This window comes from Poecilia latipinna, unplaced genomic scaffold (genome assembly GCF_001443285.1).
Source record: "Poecilia latipinna isolate Pla-1442-1.1 unplaced genomic scaffold, P_latipinna-1.0 Scaffold163, whole genome shotgun sequence".
Classification (NCBI taxonomy): Eukaryota; Metazoa; Chordata; class Actinopteri; order Cyprinodontiformes; family Poeciliidae; genus Poecilia; species Poecilia latipinna.
Genome location: NW_015112779.1, coordinates 548,435 through 569,063, shown reverse-complemented (window position 1 = coordinate 569,063; position 20,629 = coordinate 548,435). Strand labels below are relative to the sequence as shown.

The 20,629-nt window shown below is 41.0% G+C and overlaps 1 long non-coding RNA gene across 1 annotated transcript; it reads right to left on the bottom strand.

The window, feature by feature from the left end:
- Positions 1–17,168: 17,168 nt before the first annotated feature.
- Positions 17,169–19,981, bottom strand: LOC106945833 (uncharacterized). Its single transcript, XR_001424642.1, has 2 exons — positions 19,899–19,981; positions 17,169–17,910 (listed from the first exon to the last, which is right to left on the bottom strand). It is a non-coding gene; the product is annotated as an uncharacterized LOC106945833 (long non-coding RNA).
- Between the last annotated feature and the right edge of the window lie 648 nt (positions 19,982–20,629).

The window sequence follows — 20,629 nt, the reverse complement described above, 5'->3', positions numbered from 1 at the left end:
ACACATATATTTTTTTTTTTTTTCTCTTCTATAAATATATATATATATATATATATATATATATATATATATATATATATATATATATATATCTTTTTTTTTTTTCTCCCACTGCTTTTGGCTGGGATGACGATCTGGCATTGTGTTGACTTCTTTTGCGGTCTGTCGTAGTTTCATAAATGATTAAAAACACCGTGCCGCAAGCTGCTCATAAATAAACAGCAGGACTGAACAGCCTTCTCACGGACAGGAAAAAACTGACACGCTGTCAAATAATACCACTGAGTGGAGGCTAATCCAGCGTAAAAGCATTTTTATTCAGGAGCAGCCTGATTGGAAATCATGCATATGTGCTACGGGTTAGAGAGAGGGGAGCGTACAAACAACTCCTTTCCTTTTTCTTATTCTTCTTCCTACCTGTGAACACAGAAGGAATAAAAATGAGTGTTTGCCTGAAACCATGCAGCCGTTTTCAGTGAGTAAAATGTCACCCATACGGTCAGCGGACAGCAAAAACCAGAGCACAACAGCAAAATGCTCCCGGTTCTCTCATTACCTCGAGGCGATGTTATGATTGGAGGCCTTCGGTCGGTCCCTGAGCGAGTTGAGAGGTCACGCCATCCACATATGGACCTTCTTTTTTTTTGTTTTCTTCTTCCCAGATGTTCACCCCCAAATGAGAGCTGAGGTGCCACCGGACGACCCTCCATCTCAATCTTGCGGCCTAATGAAAAGTCCGAGGCCAGCCGCCCCCTGCACATGCTGAACTTTTGGCTTCGGGAATAGCATCTCGGCCAATTTGCTCCCTCGCTCGTATTCTGCTGTGCGCTCCTGCCCCTGAAAACCCCAGAGGTCAAGGGCTTGGAAGCGGTTTGCTGCTTCAAACCACATCACTAATGGCTAGAAATAACTGCGATGTTGCAGGTTAGCTAATTGAATGCATTTTTTCCGTGTGAATGGCCGGAGAGGTACACTTATGAAAAAAAAAGAAAGAAAAACATCATGGTTAAATGTCCTTTGCAGTTAAGATTTTTTCATTGTAAAACAACTAAGATGAACACAGGTTGAACATTTTTAATACTTTGGATGATGGGTTAGAGAGAGGTGTGCAAAACACACGGTTAAGATGCTCTCCATTACCATCTATGGGAAACAAATTTACAGAAGGATAAAACCTTCTTTGTAAGCACAGTAGCTGCATTTCCGTTAACCTTAAAATTGCGCAAATTGAAATTACGAAAATAAATTTGCTTGTTGGAAACATGGCAATTTCAAAAAATCTCATTGTATTGAAATAGATGTATTTTGCAGAACAGCAATGGAAGGACTTTCCTAGCATCAAGCTAGCCAATTGATCAACAGTCGGTATGTGAGTATGTGCAAAACCCATGAAGAAGACGATAGGACATTGTCTTCTTCGTGGTTTGTAGTTTGTCTTTTTTGGACAACGTGCAGCTGGCTCTCCTCGCATTGCACTGATCATAAAAGGTTTTGTCATTGCATTGTGTTGAGTCTAACTCTTCTGTAAAATCTCTGACTACACTTTCTCCAAAATGCTGCATACGTAGCCACTCCCAAGTGTAAGCGGTTTGTCGCTCCACCTGACTAAGATGCTAACGTTTCCTCAGATGACTGATGTATGATAAGTGCTAGTGCCATGGATAAATTTTGAATATATCTCATGTAGCTGTTTTACATTCGGCGCTGACATGATTTTAATGACTTGTCTCATGAAGAGGCTTTTCACGCATAATTTTAGTGGAAACATTGCAATTGCAAAATTGTGTTTTTTGGTATTAGAATACAGACGAAGGCAAGAGCACGTTGGTAATGGAAACGGAGCTAGTGAGACATATGGAGTTTTTCAGTACTATCAATAAAAAAGTATACATTTCTTTTAGTTAGCTTACGTGTTGTGTTGGTAAAGTTCCTGTTTAGTCTTTATTTGTTTGTTTCCTTGTGTATTGCTCAGGTGTAATGAGCAGGAATTTCTGTCGTCGTTCTCTTCCTTGCGGCTGGCCGCTGTAACCTGACGTTCTCTTTTTCTCTTTTTGATTCACCGTATCACTTTAACCAGACTTGTGACACAAATTGGGATATTATGACAATGACCACAAGGGGTGAGTGCTGTGTTTAAACACTGGCTGGTTTCCCCTCGCTCATCCGTCCTGCCCTTCCTCCGCTCCTTTTTTTTTGGGGGGGGGGGGGGTTGACCCATTGTGTCACGGCCCCAAACCAGCTAAACACATTTCTAAATGACAACTCAGAGCGTCTCTCTTAAGGGGGAACACAGAGTTGTGGATTTTCCTCACTTAACGTGGCATTGCTTGGCAGCCAAGTGGAGTGCAGGGAAATAGGTGGGGTCCAGAGGACAACAATGGGGGTTTGTCTGGGTCAAAAATCAGATTGTGAAGGACATTAGCAGTCAGCGGATTGATACCGGACCATTGATTCCTGGCTCCTGTTTTCCTTTCTCCCAAACACGATCTGCATTGCAAATGCCAGCCCTGTCGCCTCGGCCTTTTCTGGAGTCAAGAAAAGATCGGAGGGGAGGAGGGGTGGACGGAGTGGGAGGGGGAATCAGGAGTTCCCACAACACACAAGTCCCCGCTACACTCTGTAACCTCACACTGCTCTCCAATAAAAAAGGAAAAAAAAAAACCAATGCACCACTCCGCCTTCCTCGAGTCGTAGCCCTTGTCTCAGGATCCCACCACAGCTGCCTTCGCCGTCTCCTAGGACCGCTCCTCACCATTGAGCGAAAGCACAACAGGCTCATTGTTCGGAGGGGAGGAGGCTTTGGACAACTCTACCGCTGCTAGGTGTATTGTTTCACCTAACAAGCCCCAGAAGATCTAAAAGGGAACCGCTTCAGCCAAGTGGGGAAAGTTTAGTCTTCTGGTTTTTTAAAAAGCTGAGTAATGAGGCTGCTCCTTTTTGGCTCCTGTGGAGCCGCTAAAGTCACACTCACTCACACCCATTTTTTTTCCTTCTAAATTATCACATAACAATCTGGTTGAATTCGTTCTCCTTCTATTTGGTTCTTAACAACTTAATGTTTTCTAAACACCCGGAGTCTCACTTCATGGGTTACCTGTGAAGGGGGATTTTCACAAAATCAAGAATAAAGTCATTCTGTTTGAGTTCAGGATTTTTCCAAGGCCTTCCGGCTGCTTTTCTTAGATCTTACGACGGCGTATTAGTCACTAGGAAAGAAGATGGAGTACATTCCTGCCAAAAAACTCAAAAAGGTTGAGAATAATTTCAGAAATGTCGTAGGAAAACAAGAAAATTTCTGAGCTTCAAAAGTGAAAAATTAGTGAGAGCATCTGAAATTTTGAGATCGAGTTCAGAAATTTTCTAGAAAGAACAGGTAAATTTTGGCACCCAAAAGTACAAAAATTGCAGAAAAAAGACTCAGAAATTTTTAGCTGAATCTCAAAATTTTCTAGAAAATCTTTTGAGTTCCTAAAGTTGAAAATTAGCTTTTCAAACCCAGAATTTTTCTAGAAGTTTTCTTTCTAAATAATTTGTAAGATTAACCTCAAAAGGGTTTTTGGTGGGAATTTGCTCCCCTTTTTTCTACCTACAAAGGTCCTAAAACGTCACTCTGCGACTTTAAACATTGCCAGACTCATCTAATATTTACCTGACTACATTTCTCTGCTTTGAAGAACAAAATCATGAGCAAAGCGCCACATTTTGATCCAATCTGGTTCACAGAGATGGAGCTGTATAGAGATACTGACACCACGATTTAGACCAAAAGTCTCACAAATTGAAGGCAGAGTAAATAAATTCAGAATGGGCCGACCATGAACACCGCGAGCGTTCCAGTTAATAACGTTCTGCCGCTTCACAGAGACAGTGGAAGTGATATGCAAATGGCTCTTCACACACACCGAGCGTGTCCCCCAATTACAGGCTCTCATGTCGCTACTGGCCACCTCTGCGCAATTAGGCCCCCCTGTGCACTCTGCCGCCGAGACGCGTTAGCGCTGTCCAGAGGCGCGTTAGCATTGCAAATCAAACGAGGCGACGTTTCCAGGGGTGTCATTATAAATTAGTGTTGCATGATCGCCACAAATTGCCGTTCCCTCTCAAACCTGAATCCCCGGATGAGTTGGCTTATTCCCCAGAAAATACTATTTATTTCGGCAAACGGGAGCCGTGAGAGTGGGTAGACCCATGCATGACAAGTATTTGTCTAGTAGGCACAGAGGTACATGGAAGTGAAAGAAACTATTTAAATGTTGGTCCAAAAGAAGCAGCTTGTGTGCAAATATGATTTGTCACATTGGGCTCTTCTTATGCGTTATCGACTCTTCTTTGCCAGCACTCTTTCTCAAATGTCATACTCCACCTGCAGCTGTGAAATGGAAATCAGCAAACTCTGGGACTGCTTAATCTTGGTTTCAGCTAACTAGAGGGGTTTGGTTGAGAGTTTTCAGCTATCAGGGGCTAAGCAGCTGAAATCTAGTGCTAGCTATGCTACCTTAGCTGTGTTTCCGTTACAAATGTGCATAAAACTTTGTCTATATTCCGATAATGTCAAAAAAACACAATTTTGTAATTAGTTTTTCCATTAATTAAATCACACATGAATAAGTTTGTTTGCAATAAGTCATGAAAAAACAAACTCCTACCACTTCCTGTTGTCGTCTTCTTTGTGGTTTGCACCTGTGGCAACATCCGGCTTTTGACCAAGTGACGGGTCAGGTACAAGAATAAAATATTAGACATGAACATTTTAAAAACTGTGACAGAGGTGGACAACAGAAAATCTTACTAAATTTAGTTTGTGTCTTTTAAATAAAGTTCCACCAATGACTGGGTTTGCAAATTAGCCTGTGGCTAGAAAACCTACAGTTGATTTGTTTTTAACATGTAATATTGTTTACTATGGAGTTCTTGATGAAATAAACAGGAACACCACACACCAGCTGTGTTTCTGTTGACCATAAAGTTGCACAAATTGGAATTATGAAAATAAGTTCACTTACGGAAACACAGCAATTTAAAATGAGAGTTTTTTTGTTTAAAAAAAAAATGCGGAATTGCGTTGTTTTTTTTATGGCGTCAGCAGAATATCGAATAAGTTTTTGTAACAGAAATGCAGCTACTATGTGAAGAGCAGAAACATGAAGGCCGTCTGCTGTGCAAAATGAAAACTGACCAAACTATTGGTGCATCTCTAAATATCTAATGAGTGTTTGGATGATGCTAGCATATCTGACTCTGTTAGTCCTTAGTTATGCTAACTATGGCCTTTTTGCTGTGTCCACATTTCTGTTTAGTTAGTTCCTAGGTCTATTCTTGAAGTGTCTGATGTTTGCCTTCTTAATCAAAAGCTTTGTCTCAGTGAAGACCTAACTCTAACCTTGAGGCTGCCGATCTCAAGGCCACTGCAATGGATATCGAAGCTGTGTTTGCAGCAAACACTGATTTAAATTCATTAACCCTCCCACAAACACTCCTAAAGTTTGTCTCTGGGGCCAGGCGCTGCAACTGAAGGAGAGAGCTGGACAATGAGTCACACAGAACTTAATGGAAATCCCTGTTTTTATCGACAATTGGAGCGCTGGTGGCAAGGGGGAGCAGGCTCACCTTAACCATGTAAGAGGACAGAAACCTGATGTCAGCTTGAATTTTGTTTTTAGTTTTTGGTTTATACTCATGCTGTTTGATTCAAGTGTCTGTGTTAAAAGGGATACTGTTTATAAAGAATCGAGTTCTGTCATTAGTTCATATTCATGGAATATGTCACCTTCCTAAACCCCCCACCCCCCACATTTTTGACAAAAGTGAATTTATTTTTCTGCCAAAATCACTTCTGATTAAAAACAAAAAGACTTTGGCCATTATTTTAGAAAGGCACCTACTAACTTTAAGCGTTCCTGGTGACGCCTAACAAGTACTTTTGTTAAGCTTATGATTTAATTTATTTTCCTCGACTAAAATAAGGGATACTGTGTGTAATTTCGAAATGTGATCAGCATTTTGTATTTATATCTATAAACAGTACGCAATCATCGTGAAAAAATAAATTCTGGCGTTACATGTTTTGTACGCATCTACAAAACATGTTAACAATTAAGTTATCCCTAGTTAAGTTGGGCATAACTTAATTTGCTTCATTTACATTCCTGGCTGTTGCCTCGATACGAAATCCTCCGGTTAAATTTCAACCGGGCCACTCGGCGAACAGAAGAAGTTGTGAACAACGGCATCGACTTTCTGCGCTGTTTTAGAATTGACCTGCTGCATGTTGTTGTTGACATCCGGACATTTTGTGCATGCGCAGAATGCTGGAGGACAAAAAGACTACTCTTTTACAGGCCATCTTATTTATTTTGGGTCTTTAAAATGTATTCCACTTCCAGGGCTAAACATTCATTAAAATTTAAAGTTCATTGATCTTTGAGAGTGTGTTCTTGCGTTGTTATGCCACTACCATTATGTTGCTCGAAAATGGTCTCCGAACTACAATGGCATCTTTTATCGCGATAACTCCTGAGACAATTTATCTTGTCCCTACTTATACTTTTCTTCTCATGAATTAGCTACCAAAGAAAAATGTGATCATTACAGCTGCTCATCAGAGTAGAATCCAGGATTTAGTCCTGAGAACCAGAGTGAAAAGTTCCTGCCCTGAATCCCAGTAAAAGTCAACAACATTGTTCACAGCGCTAACCACTTTAAGAGACAAAACGCAGCGAGAGAACAACAAAGATGGACTGACATGATGATGTCAGGAGACGGGCGCCTTTGAATCCGAGGCAGAATGAGCACGAGGGTGGTGACACGCATGAACGACACGGCTAAGGGAGGAAGAAAAGACGAGATAAAGAGAGACGTAGCGAACAGTGGCAAGCGTAGCTTCTAAGCCCGGAGTTGCATTATGCCAGCTCACTGGGGCACCGCTGCCAATGAAAACGGCCCCATCTCGCCGTCCTCTGGGAGCCATATCTAGGGGAGCTGGAGAAGAACCGCCCCCCCCCCCCCCACACACACACACACACACCCTCCCACTTTAAGGCCTGTCAGAGTCTTTGACGGCAGGGCGTGAATTTAATCCTCAGACCTGCTGGGATGCAGAGGAGGAGAGCAGCAGGAAAAGTCTTTCCTACTTCAAGGACCTTGGCTGGCTCAAGGATAGCCTGCCAAAAAAGCTTTAGACCTGATGACAAATTTATTTGTGCAGCTGAATCCCCCCCGCCCCAGCCACTCCCCCACCTCTCCCTTCCCCACTCCACCCTCCGGTCCACCATGGAAATTCGGGGTAAATCAAACCTCTGCAAACACAATTTAAAGTATGTGAAATAGGTTTTTCAACTTGAGACAGAACTGAAGCGGACATCTGCGCGCTTTGCCCTTTTTTCTTTCTCAGTAGATGAACGGTAAATATATTCTATTTCTGATTTCCCCCTATCTCGCCAGAACGGATGGACTTTTTTTTTTTCTTCCCCCCGTCGGTAGCGTGTCACCAATCCTCCACTTGAGTCTGGAGTGGAGCGGCCGGTGGCGCTGTGGGAGTTCGTCTAGGTGCGGAGGGATTTTCTTTTTCGTTTTTGATATAAGTTGATTATTTGAAGAGACACTTCCTGAGATGCCAAAGCGGCAGAGGAAAATGATTTTTACATCCATGCAAAGAGGCTGGTGTAGAGCAACAGCAGGGGGGCCGAAGGCATGCAGAGAGGAAGATTTATGAATATGTTTGTCTCAGACTCTTCCCTCTCCTCTTATTTTCGGGGCCTAGGTTACAGACGTCTGGGAGAGGGAAGAGAAGTTTTACGCGTCGACATTTTCCAGAATATTTAAAGTGGACACGCCGAATCGCCTGAGATGAAAACCATTTAATGGTGGAGGAAAGCTGTTTCTCTGTCAGATGCGTGTCACACAATCACTGGCCAAAGAGAAATTTGAGTTTCTCTGATCCGATCTCATAACTTTAAACAGTTGAATTAACGTATTTCTGCATAATGCTGAGAGACCAGCAGTGTTCAGATGTAATCTTCATATGATATGTATTCTCTGATACATTCTTTATAAGACTTTGACACCTGGTCCTTCTGAGCTTTCAATCACTGGGCCCTGGGAGTTTTGGGTATCGGCTCATTGAAGCCATAGAAAGGAAGGAAGAATGTGAGGTAAAAAACAGAGTTGGAATCTTGGGAAATTTGTGCGTTCAGTCACAAAAGATTGGTCAGTACAATGTACAGTGTCTTCTAAATGTATTCATCCACAATCCACAACAGCTTCCGTTTGCGAAATGGAAGCTGTTGTGGATTGCGCGCTTTCCGTAAAGGTTTGAATGCAGTGGTGCTAATTTAGCTAAAACGTTTAGGTTAGTGTGCACAGGACCTTAATTAAGACCTCTAAACGAGGTTTAGACACATTTAAATTAAATTTAAACATCAATATCTTGACTCCCTTCCAAACACCTCATTAGCTTTAGCTTATGTTTCAGGGCCAATTGATCAGTAGCTGTGTTTACATTAGAGATATCTGCAAATTTTCTTGACATACTGCTGATTTAAAGAACCTACACAGCGACACATTATCCAAAAAAAACAAAAAAACATCATCTTCCTACCACTTCCTGTCGTCTTCTTCGTTGTTTCCACCAGTAGTAAAATCTCACTGTTGATCATGTTATTTGTGAGAAAAGTGTTTCCATTGCACTTTTGCTAAATACATCGGTGCGGCTGAAAAGCGCAAAACAGTTTTATGGAAAAACGTGAGTTTTTCGAAAGTGTCGCTCAGTTGAGCGAATTTATTTCTGTACTTTGAATTTGTACAATTTTTTGGTTAATGAAATGCAGCTGGTGTTGTGATTACGCTAACTCTATAGAACTGAAAGTTTGATTGGTTCATTGAAATAATGATTTGACAGATATTGTGGTTGCTGTTAAGTAAGACTTGGACTGATTATGTGGAAGGGTTTTCTGGAACACAGAAATATATTTAATGTTTTTAGCAAGATGCTGTTGCAAACAACACAGTATTAACCAGCATTTAAACCCTTAAAGAAATCCTACTTTACTTTCAGGAAACAAAGACAACTTGAAATTCTCCTCATTGTCCTCTTTCTTGTTGATCATCAGAGAATACCTGCATAGAAAGGAAGAAAGAAAGAATACCAAAAATAAATGTAATCAGCAAGTCAAAACTGTTGTCATAGACGGATAAAAATAACCTGTGCTTTCATTTTCCTGAAAAGAACTCCTGCAGTGCTTTAGATTATACCAGAAGTCTCAGACGCAAAGGTGGAATGATCAGAATACAGACGGAAACAAAGTTTAGAGGCATTATTTAGTAGAAAGAGAAAAAAAATACACATAAGTTAACCTGGGGCAAAATCCTCAGACTTAAAAGCACAACAGCAACAAAAGTAGAGATGAACTCAGACAAAACCATTATGAGTTCTAACTTCAGCACACACACGGCACAAGTGACATATTTGTTCAGAAATCGTTTATTACACAATGCCTCTCCATGTGAAAAAATTGTAAATAGGAAAGTGTCAAAAACTGAGTGCAATTTTGACACTTTATTAAAGTAAATAAAGTGTCAATGTTTCATAATTAACAATTAGTCATGATTGTGCTCCCCTAACTGTTGGTTAGCCTCAATCGGCTGCTACAGCTCAACACTAAGTCTGTAAAAAAACGCTATGCTGATGGCGGTTTGTCACCAACAACACAAAGCTTTATTTATTGTGAAACACACAGTTTTAATGTTTTCTTAATTCACATTTTGCATGTTTCTTCCTGAGGACTCTGTGGCTAGCCAATGTTATCGTGAGAAATGCTAACATTAGCCGATGAGAAACTAGGAGATGAATGCATTTTGCTTCGAGGTAGAGAGCATATCTACCAAAGTAATAGTACCTCCTTTAAGTCTGGAGTGAAAACACTGTATGACTGCACTGGAGGGTTTTCATCAAGTGTAAAAGTTTTTTTTTTTTAAGAATAAGAAATAATTCACAAAACAGTATCCAGGCTTTAACATACGCAGGCCCAGGTTCAGTTACGCATACGCAATGCATGAATAACTGAATAAACAATTTCTATGGAGCTGTCTAACATCTTTATACCGTTATCTAGGCCAGATGTTGTCTTACTTCAGATTTGTTTACATTCTGTATATTCCCCAGACTGTCATCTCAACAGACAGACTATCTGTGTTTTGCACAGATAGTCTGAATACTTGAATGAAACAACAAATAACTCACCAACATAGGTAAATATATCAGTACTTTACAATTTTGAATGATAAACAGTCTTATCATTTTACTGTACCTGTGTTTGAATGTCTCCTACTGATTTAATAGGCATTGATAGGTTGTTTTAAGAGCACATTGAACAAATTATTCTGGCCCTTTTTCTCCTAACCACCTCCTGGGTGCTGCCAGATGGCATTCTTCCATCTTTGAAACAACATTTCCATTTATTTTTAATGTTAAAGCTACAGCATTTAACTTTTATGAAAAATAGATTTTCTTACATATTTGTTGAAACTGTTACTATGTTCTGACAGTATAGTATGAGACAGATAATCTGTGGGAAAAAAAAATCGAGCTCCTATGCCTTGTCCCAGTGCTCCCAGTACTAACTGCAGAAATACACGGCTCCCGGTCAGAAGCAACCAATCAGAGCCAGGAGGAGGATCTTGGTGGTGTCAATCACCCTACAACTTCATCCTGAAAGCATAGCCTGTTGGGAATGCTAGGGTAGTTGGCATTAAACAGTTTTCCTGTAATGGTAAGTTCTTTTTCCATCATTGGCACATTTAGCAGCGAGTACATGAGGTTAATTGGCAGCACTAAGAACCTCCTCCTGGCTCTGATTGGTTGTTTCTGGTTGGGAGTGGTGCATTTCTTCACACAGCAATACTAACTCAGGTTGAAGGTGGAGGAGATTTATCTTTTCAGATTTTGTCTTTTGTTATAGCATCACAACATGGTGGCAGTTTTAACAAGAATTTAAAAAATACATTTTTCATAAAAATTACATACTTCAGCTTTCACTGTTGGAATTTTATAAATCTCAGTTAAGCATCAGCGTGCAGTAAGGAGTGCCTGATTTTTTATTTAAATTTTTTTTTAAATAATTACTGCATGAAGCAAGCGAGGTCAATCAAGATGTTTCACTTCCAACTGTAGGTATTCGGAGTATTGCTGAGCTATTGTGGTGCAGTTGGTTTTATTTTCATGGCAGGGGCATGCAGTCTAAAGATGTGCCTACTACCCCTTCTGTCAATCACTCCAGCAGAAAAACACCAGAGCAAATCTATAATTCAACTACATGGGAGCTCATACAATTCATAAGGGCTGCTGTTTTCTTATGTTTTCCACCTCTTTCTCTCTTTCCTGACCACCCATTCTACCCTCTTCTCAGTATCGCAGCAGGAAACTGAAGCATCCGCAGACCACAATCCAATTATCATCGACTTACCAAGAGTTGGGAAAAATAATTGACAGACGGAAAGTGACTGTGCCGAGCTGTCCTCAAATTTTCCTGTCGTCCTTACATTTTCAGAAACGGTAAACGATGAGTTTTCCTGAGATATTAGGCAAACCGGTGATGTTGGTGCCCTGGTGCTGAAAAAGATGTAAAAGAAAGTAGAACTGGTGACCTGTGAGACGGGACTGAAAAGCCACTTGTTGATTTGGATTTTTTTCATAGAGCGTAACAAAACAACAATGCAGCATAGGTAGCGGTCTGAAATACCAAGCGGAAATGCTAGGTATTAATAAGTGGCCAATTGGGGAGTGTCATTTATTTCCCATTTGCGGTACCTTGAGTCAGAGCGGAGCCAGTCAGGCATTAGCTTCTGTAGCAGGACCAAAACTGCTTCTGCTATGCGTATTAATATACATATTAAGATATATATGGTGTTCAACATATTTGTACATGTTTTAAGAATGAGGTCTGTAATATTCATGGATAGTTGATGTCCCCAAGACCAGCAAAAACGAGGGGTCCACTGTATGTCTACAGGAAAATAATACATCAGTGTTGCTAATCAGAAATACCATATGCTCAGGTTGTTCAAAGAGAGCGCAGTGTTGAGCATTATTTTGATGAAATATTGCTCGAGGGTGGTGAAGATGGTGGAAGGAGTAAAAGTTAATTTTTAGCTCCACAAAAGCAAACATTTCTACAAGTTAGAATCTTTATTTTATGACATGAATTGCAAAGCAGAAAATGCGGTCAAGCAGTAGGCTATGAAGCCAATGTGTTAAAGAGCATTTAGATAAACACGGACTATATTTTGTGAGTATTTACAGCAGCCCAGCTTCTCCAAAAAAAAAAGAAGTTATTTTGCTTTACCAAATATAGCATAAGGAGCTTTTTCCTGTTGGTTTCATCGGGGTTCTGCCGGTTAGGTGTGACACGATGCCACGACCACACACTTTGCTTTCTAAACAGTAGGCTCTTCTCTCCCTCGCTCGCCCACTTTCTCCCCTTCTGCTCTTCAGAGCCAGCAAAATGAAGGACTTCCAACTGAATTACAGGAAAATGCCTCCAAGTACCGGCCGCAGGAGTTATTTTTAAAGCCAAAAACCAGTGCTCTAATATCATCTCACTCAACCATAAGAATGAAAACAGCCTCTAGTGAAGGCTAAGAAACGAGCTGAAAGTCTTTACCCATGTTCTGGGATGTATGTTTGTTGCTTATAAGTCAAATGGGAGCTGTGCTGTATAGAGGAGCATCAACAAAAATACTTTTGGATAATGTTCAATACAACCTGATCCACACAAGATGCTAATTAGACGTATAGTATGAGGCAAAAATATAAATTCTTTTAAGCTTTTTCACTTTTTCTCAATTTTTAAAGTCTTGCCACAGATTTTTAATTGAACTTGGATCTGGAGTTTGAGACATTCTAATACGTGACGATACTTTGCTCAGCCCCATTCCACTGTAGGATATGTCTAATTTCGGTAATATTCTGGAGATGAAAGGAGGAAATCCTAGCAACTTGTTTAAGATGTAATTTATTTGACATGTCCTGATATAACTTTCACAAGTGTTGTTTCAGTGCTATGATAGGTTTTTAAACCTGGAGCTCTTCAAATTGGTCAATACGTTTTAGATGCTCACACACTTGATTAGCTACTATTTTTTCAAGAAATTTACACAGGAAGACAGAAAGATTAGATACAAATACAGTGTGACATCACACACACAAGACCCTGCCCCCCATCCCCATGCTGGAGGGCAAATAAACTGCTTGCCAACAACTACCATTGGTTTTAGCTATCAAGTTGTCAACATAACGTGTTGAATCTTAAATGTATGTGTGATATACAGTAAGAATGTTAAAGGGATGCACTGCTTTGCTAGTAATCATTACAACTAGATAACAAGGTCAGGAAAAAGTTTTAATAAAAAAATAGCAAGGGTTAAGGGGATACGTCAGTTATGCTAGCTTGACTATGACAACCGTAGCATGTAGATGTGCAGTGGAATTCTGTGCGTTTGGACTCGGTTAAAAAAAAACACACACACAACATTCTGTCAGATCAGTGGAGCAGGTGTTTAAATTAGCTAAGCTACCACTGCTGTGTTCAGACAATCACTTATATATAATCACAAAATAAACATCAAACCTGAAAACATAATACGGTAACTGTTCTGTTTTTTTGTGTGGGAACCATCAGCATGTTTTTTGGTATTTGATCCCGATACATTAGCTGTCAGTTGCTGTGGCAACAGGTCTCTGTGTAGGCTAGCCGACACGAAGACAGAGAGAGAAAAAAAAGTGTTGTTTTGAGTTGTTCAACTGTTTTTCTGCATCATTTTTTTCTTTATTGTGAAACACCACAAAAAATTAAATGCCAACATCTCCTGGTTTTATTTTTATGGAATTGTTCCACCGCTGCAGTGCGGCTAAGCTACCACCGCTTATCTTGGCTGCTAAGCGGTGATAGCTTTGCCGTGCTGCCAAGCTACTAGTAAAATAATCTTCTTTTTTGCCTTTCGGCGTTGTGTGTGCATGCGTGAAAATTCCCGATGTAAATGATAACATACAACATGTCTATAGATCTGTAATTAATGAGCTCGTGCTGATCAAGAGATTTCTCAAGTAAAGTTTTGAGTACAACTACCTCAGAAACATGTGGTACTTACTCATCTACATATGATAGATTAATCATAGAATGAGCCATCAATTCCTCCAAATGCCATTTAAAAAGGTAGACAGGAGAAACAAAAGCTAGGTTTTTAGATGTGGCTTCTGCTCAGAAAGGAGAAAAGCAGGCGCCAGGTGTGATTTGGACGGTATTCACTGTCGCTAAACCCGTTGAACTCTACCTTTATGAAGAGCTCTGCACTCACAGAGGCAATGTGGGTGACTTCCCCAAAGGTCCTCCACTCTCTAATGCAATTAGAAGTTTGTAGATGCTTTTTGAATCAATCAAACAGAAGTCCACACTCAGAAGTTGTTACACTGTAGCTTAGCTTAATCCACCGTCACTTGTTACTCACAGGTTTTGATTGACCCGATTCTTCAGATTTTCATCATATGCAGAACTAATGTGGGTTCCCCTTTCTCCATGCCTTCACCGTTTTGAAGGAAAACACGCCCAAAAGTTTGACGAAGCCAAAACAAGTAGCGGTGTTCTAGCAAACCATGTAATCTCCGAATGCGTTTATCCAAACAAAGTCTGCTCCAACGCCGTCACCCTGTGGCTTCTGGATGGGTTTTTGCCATCATCCACCTCAATCCCTACAATAACACCGGGAGCCTTGGGGCCTATTTTCAGATTTCCCAGATTTCCTGGTAAGGATGCAACACTTAGTGGTTGCGAGCAGCCTCTAACTCAGCTGTGTTTGTTTATGCAGGTAACATCTGCTCAACATGTGGCTGCTTAATGCTAAGATTAGATGTGGTAGACTGCAAATTTGTAGCTTTTATGCGTTTAAATATTTATTTTTTATTTTTTTGCTTTATTGGTAAAGAAATTCTAGAGCATATTTTGTCTGAAATAGCTAATGGGTGACCTTTAACATGACAGGAGATTCAAATAGATCTTCAGAACTGCATGAAGGATCTAGATCAAACAGGATGTTCAAACTAGAGGTGGGCAGATTGATCCAAAATACCAATAATGTCAATATTAAAGTATATATCACCGTGGTGACATCAATACTTCAGTTTCAGATTCCCTCTTTAAGTTTTCTTTTATTCTTTTATCATGTGACTTATGAACCGCATGTGTTGGTCAGTCAAAATGTGTACAACTCTTAAACTCTGTTAAAATTCCAAGCTAGTCAGCTGTAGGCTGTATTTCTTTTGACTTGTTGTCCCATAAGAGGAGGAAATATGAACCCAAAGAGGTCAAGAGGTTCCATTGTTGTCTCATTTGTCCATATGTTGCCGTATTCCATACATACAACTACAAATGGGACTTGTATATTTCTTTATACAATGACAGAATATAACTGTATGCCACATTTTGAAGATTTTTTTTGTCTTTAAGGGGCAGTATTATGTGTTTTCCAGGCATATAGAGCCATTTTATAGCACAAACAAGTAACTTTAATTGTTGTAAAAGTGCTGTTTATATCAAATATGACTTAGAAGAAATTTGATTTTGTGATTTAATGCCTGGGCTGCACAGTGGTGCAGTTGGCACCCCTGTTGCCTTGGAGCAAGAAGGTCCTGGGTTCGAATCCCGGCCTGGGGTCTTTCTGCATGGAGTTTGCATGTGCATGCATGGGTTCTTTCCGGGTACTCTGGCTTCCTCCCACAGTCCAAAAACATGACCGCGAGGTTGATTGTCACTAAATTCTCCTTGGGTGTGAGTGTGTGCATGATTGTTGCCCTGTAATGGACTGGCAACCTGTCCATGGACTGCTGGAGATAGGCACCAGCACCCCTCACAACCTCACTAGGGACAAGCATGTTGAATAATAGGTAGAATTTAACACCTTTCAGAAACTCCTACTCTTTCTGAGACTCCACCTTCAGGAAGTCATTGCAATATCGCTCCTCTATTAACCCTTTAACAACATTATTACCAGCGTTGCACTGAGAAGTAGTCGTAAAATGTTTGCTATTTGCTTCTGGCTAGTCTGAAGGAGCTGCTCTGTAAGGCAGAAGCTCCAAAGTTTGGAAACTGCAACTACAAGGAGGAGCTTTGTCCTCAAGGCAGAGCTACATCCACCCAAGTGTTTTACACAGCTGTGGTTGCCACGGAGATTGAAGGATTTCTCAAACATGCATGAAAGAATCAAAGCAACACTCCTTGTATGTTTTTGATGAGTGAATGGCATTGCAACATGACATAAAGCTCAAAAAAGTTGATTTTACATTATACTGCCCCTATAAAATAAATTTAAATCACATTGATCCCCCCAAAATACTTAGTTTTGTGTGAAAAGGTTTCAGTATGTTCTGCGAAGAACTGTAACTTGTCCTTGTGTGTGTTTGTGGAGTGGTTCTAACCTCCAGTATCAGTTTGACAAAACCGTTACATATGTCTGATGAAATTGTTTCCTTTTTCTACGGTCCTTCTTGCTCAGTCTAGGATTTCTTTTCTTTTTCTGCCCATTGTAGGCCCACTAAGAAAAAACTTGAAAGAGGAGTCTGTTGCTCTGTCCAGCGTCCATCACCCAGGTGTGCCAACAAAAGCTCCCAACAGATCCCACCCAGTGACCCTCGCGAAAGGTCATGTAAGAACTCCAATCTAAATTCCTTGCTTGACAAAACCCTTGAAAGGCTGCCTGAATGGGGCTTTCCCCCCCCCCCACGGCGCCAAAAAAAAAAAAAAAAAAGGACTCTTCAGCCGAGACGTGCGGAATGTCTCAATCGTTTTCGGACGAGGCAGGAGCTAAAGCGGGTTAAAGTTTGGAAAACGAACCGCCGCCTCAGCTTGCTTTAGGTAGTTGACTGGCTTTGCTAACTGGCTTTGCATGGCGCCGCCATCGAGGCCTCAGCACCAGGCTGTGAGAGGAAGCCTCAAGCGGAGGTATTATGCTGGGCCGCACTCTGGCATCCACAGCCTGTCCCTCGCAATTATTCCTAGAGCGACAGCAACGGTACCGTTTGGTATATCAGTGAAACGCAGACCCCGGTTCCGTCCCTCTTCCTCCTTGTGTCGCCTTTAGCGGGTTTTCACCGAATGCAGAATGGAGGAGCCGGCCAGAAGGTGTTTTGTTTTTTTATTTATTTTTTTTCCAAGGGCTTTAGCCCCCCTTTCAGCCCTTTGACAGGCATGGCTGTGAAAATGTGGAAGCCGCAACCTTGGCAACTGCTCAGTTTCAAACCGGGACGAGGAAACGCCGGCGCCTTCTCCCCCCCTCAGTCACGTTTAATACATCAAAATAATAAAAAAATAAAATAAAGCTGGAAAAGAAACTGAGAAATATTAAAATATAACGTCCTGAGAGGCGTCATCGTTAGAAAGAAAGTGACGGGTAGGAGGGATTTGGAGCTTAAAAGCGAATGTGCCATGCAGGACCTGAAGAGATTCATGGTCTCCAATCCGGTTGTAAAGATTTATCAAGGTGTACTGAGTTCAAAATTAATTCTCACAGATCTGTGCGTAAGAGGGTTTGTGTGTCCTGCACTAAAGAGTATAAAACAAAACAGTGCTGACAGTGTCTCTCTGTTCCCCCCAGCAGCAGAATTGAGTAACACTGGCATAAGCAGCCTCTCTCTCCTCATCTTCCTCCCTCACTCTATTGACTCTGTGGATAATCTTGACTCCCCAGAAAAAGAAAAAAAATCCTTAAGCAGCTGGCCACAAACCTTGTGCTTGAGTGCACATGCATACAATATCTTCCCTCCAGCCCTGGGGCTGTTTTTCACCCCTCTTTCGCTCTCTCCCTCCTTCCTCTTCTTCTTTTTCTTCTTCTTTCCCGGTTCTCCAGTGAGTTCCCAAGCCAACTCGTCTGGGGGAAAAAAAAAAAAAAAGGCAGGATTTGTTGGTTGGGTCTGGGAGCGTGTGCCAAAATCAACACTGCTTCCTTTTCCTCAGGGAAACCTGTAGCAAATTGGACTGGAGCTGGCTTTTCACTTTGTCCAGAGGATGCAGGCTTCCTCTGGTAGTGAAACCGAAGACACCGGTGTCCATTTTTGTCATAAATAAAAAAGAAAAAAAGAAAAATAGAAGCAAGCAAGTGAAGTGAGCAGTAAATTGGACGTAGTACAAATAGATTGATTTCCTGTGTAAATGGGTAAGCCAATGGAGAGCTGCTTTTGATTTGTGAGCAGCTGAAATAGTGGTTTCCTTCCCTCTGCTGCAGTCAAAAACTGTAACTATCATGTCGATATGGATTAAATGTTTGGAGCAGTATAAAGACCTTTTTTTTTTTAAACCTCATCACGTTTTGTCACATTACAACAACAAAGTGTTACGATCCGTGTTTCTGTGCGTTTATTTTTGAGTTTTTCTGTGTAGTCCTGTTCCCTGTGAGTCTGTCTCTGCGTCTTCCCCGTTGATTGATTCCCAGGTGTGTCTCATTCCCTCAATTACCCCGTGTGTATTTAAACCCACCTGTTGTCTGTGTTCTTTGTCGGGTCCTTGTCTTTGTCTATGTAGGTCACACACTGTCTTGCTCTCCGGTCGTACTGCTAAGTCCTGGATTGTGGTTTGCTTGCATGTTAGTTCCGTTAATCTGTTGCTACCGGCATTTTAGCTGTGCGCTAGTCTGTGTGCCGTGCTGCCTGTACCTGGACTACTCTGAGCGTTATCTTAATTAAAACCATCTCATTCATCTACATCCTGGGTCCACCTGCGTCTTCCTCACCACCACCAACTACACCGATCCTGACACAAAGCTTATTATTTCAGTGGGGATGTCATGTGGTGGACCAAATCAAAGTAATGCACAACAGTACAGTGGAAGTAAATTGATTTTCTTTATTGTGAGTTGATTGTTGGTAGGTAGGCATTCCTACCTACCTGCCCACCTTCCTTCCAACCTTCCCACCTAACTTCCTTATCTACCTTTCTGTCAATCTACCTTCCACTAAAATCTGATGCTACTCCATTTTTGTCTACAACTCGTAATGAATGAAGTTGTGCTCATCGCTCATGTCTTCTTCAAAGGATTTTGCTTCATTTACCTCAGTGGTTCTTGTTGCAGGCGAAAAGGCTGCAGAAGTTTTTCAAAGAGTTTTGTTTGTTTGACACAGTGCCATTGAAAGCGGATGGCACCAGCTGAATATGTAACAAATGTTGCAACTTTATAGGGTGTGAAAACACCCGAAGAGGAAGCTTGTTCCAAAGTTTGGGATCTACGGCACTCCTGGAAAGCGACAAGAATTCTGACTTCAAACTTTTTCTTTTTACACACTTGTGTAAAACCTCTTGTGAGATAAGGAGGTCCATCTAAACATTTAAAACTCAGAAATCAAATCTTGAACAAAATCCTAAAAAGTACAGGCAACCAGTGTAGGGAGGACATGTGGGGTGGAAAAAAAGTACCGTCACACTCCTTCCAATTCATAATTGTGCTCCACTTTGTGTTGGTCTGTCACATTCAGATACATTTAATTTCATGAATGTTTGAGGCTGGAAAGTAACACTGTGCAAAAAAAAAAAAAGAAAAAAGACTCAAACGGCGTGAAAACATTACAGCTCAGCGAGACAATAAACTGCAGTTTGAAGGTGGACGTGGCAAGCAAATTAAAACAGCATGAGTAAGAGACGGAGCTGGAAGGCGTTCGCTGTCACTTTCCATCGGATTCGTTTCTAGATATTGTATTGTGAGGAATCAGAGGAGGGAGGCAGGCAATCACGGTATCAGTGCAGCCTTTGTCTCTTTACACTACTTCATATCAAACCCAAATGGACTGCAGCAGATGACACCTTGTTTGAAGGAGCGAGATGTTTGATCGAGGATGTGTTTGATGCAGAAGGAATAAAAAGTAACACCTTAGCTGTTCGAGCTCGGCTGCGGCTGTTTGAAGTGTTGGAGCAGGAAAGCCCCGGTATTCGTTCTCATCCGCCGAGTTTCTACGTGAGGGAAGGGTGAGACAAAAAAAAAGAAAAGAAGCGGGAATAGGGTATGTGCTGGCGCAAGTACAGAATTAAAACAAGTACTTTGGAAATAAAGGATGAAGTGTGTAGAGTTGAGCTTAGAAAGCAGCGTATGCTTAGGAAAATAAAAAAAACAATATTGTGATTCTGAATGAGTGTGATGATTAAACTTTTAAAGTGCACTTGATGCAGCGTACTGAGCTCTAAACTTTGATTTCCCATGAATATAACGAGATGCATATTTAAATATCAAGACGACTCAAATGAAGGAGAAAAAAAATATTACATCATTTTTACACACTTTAACGTCAAAATGAAAACTGATTTCTAAAAAAATAATGATTACATATGATTAACAAAAGCGACTGCATACATTTTTACCTGCCTTTAAGGTGACTGACCTAAATCGACAGAGGTTCAGCTATTGCAGAGAAACAGACAAGAATGTAGCCACCGGCTAGCAGTTAGCCGCTAGCAGCTAATGTTGGTGCCTGCTGCGTTTGGTAGTCTCTAGTTAAGACTCTAAAATAGGTTGATTAGACCTGATCTGAATGATTCTAGACTGAACAGAGAGTCCTTAGAAACAAGTTTGTGATTTCTGACACCTTCATTCAATTTATTATAAG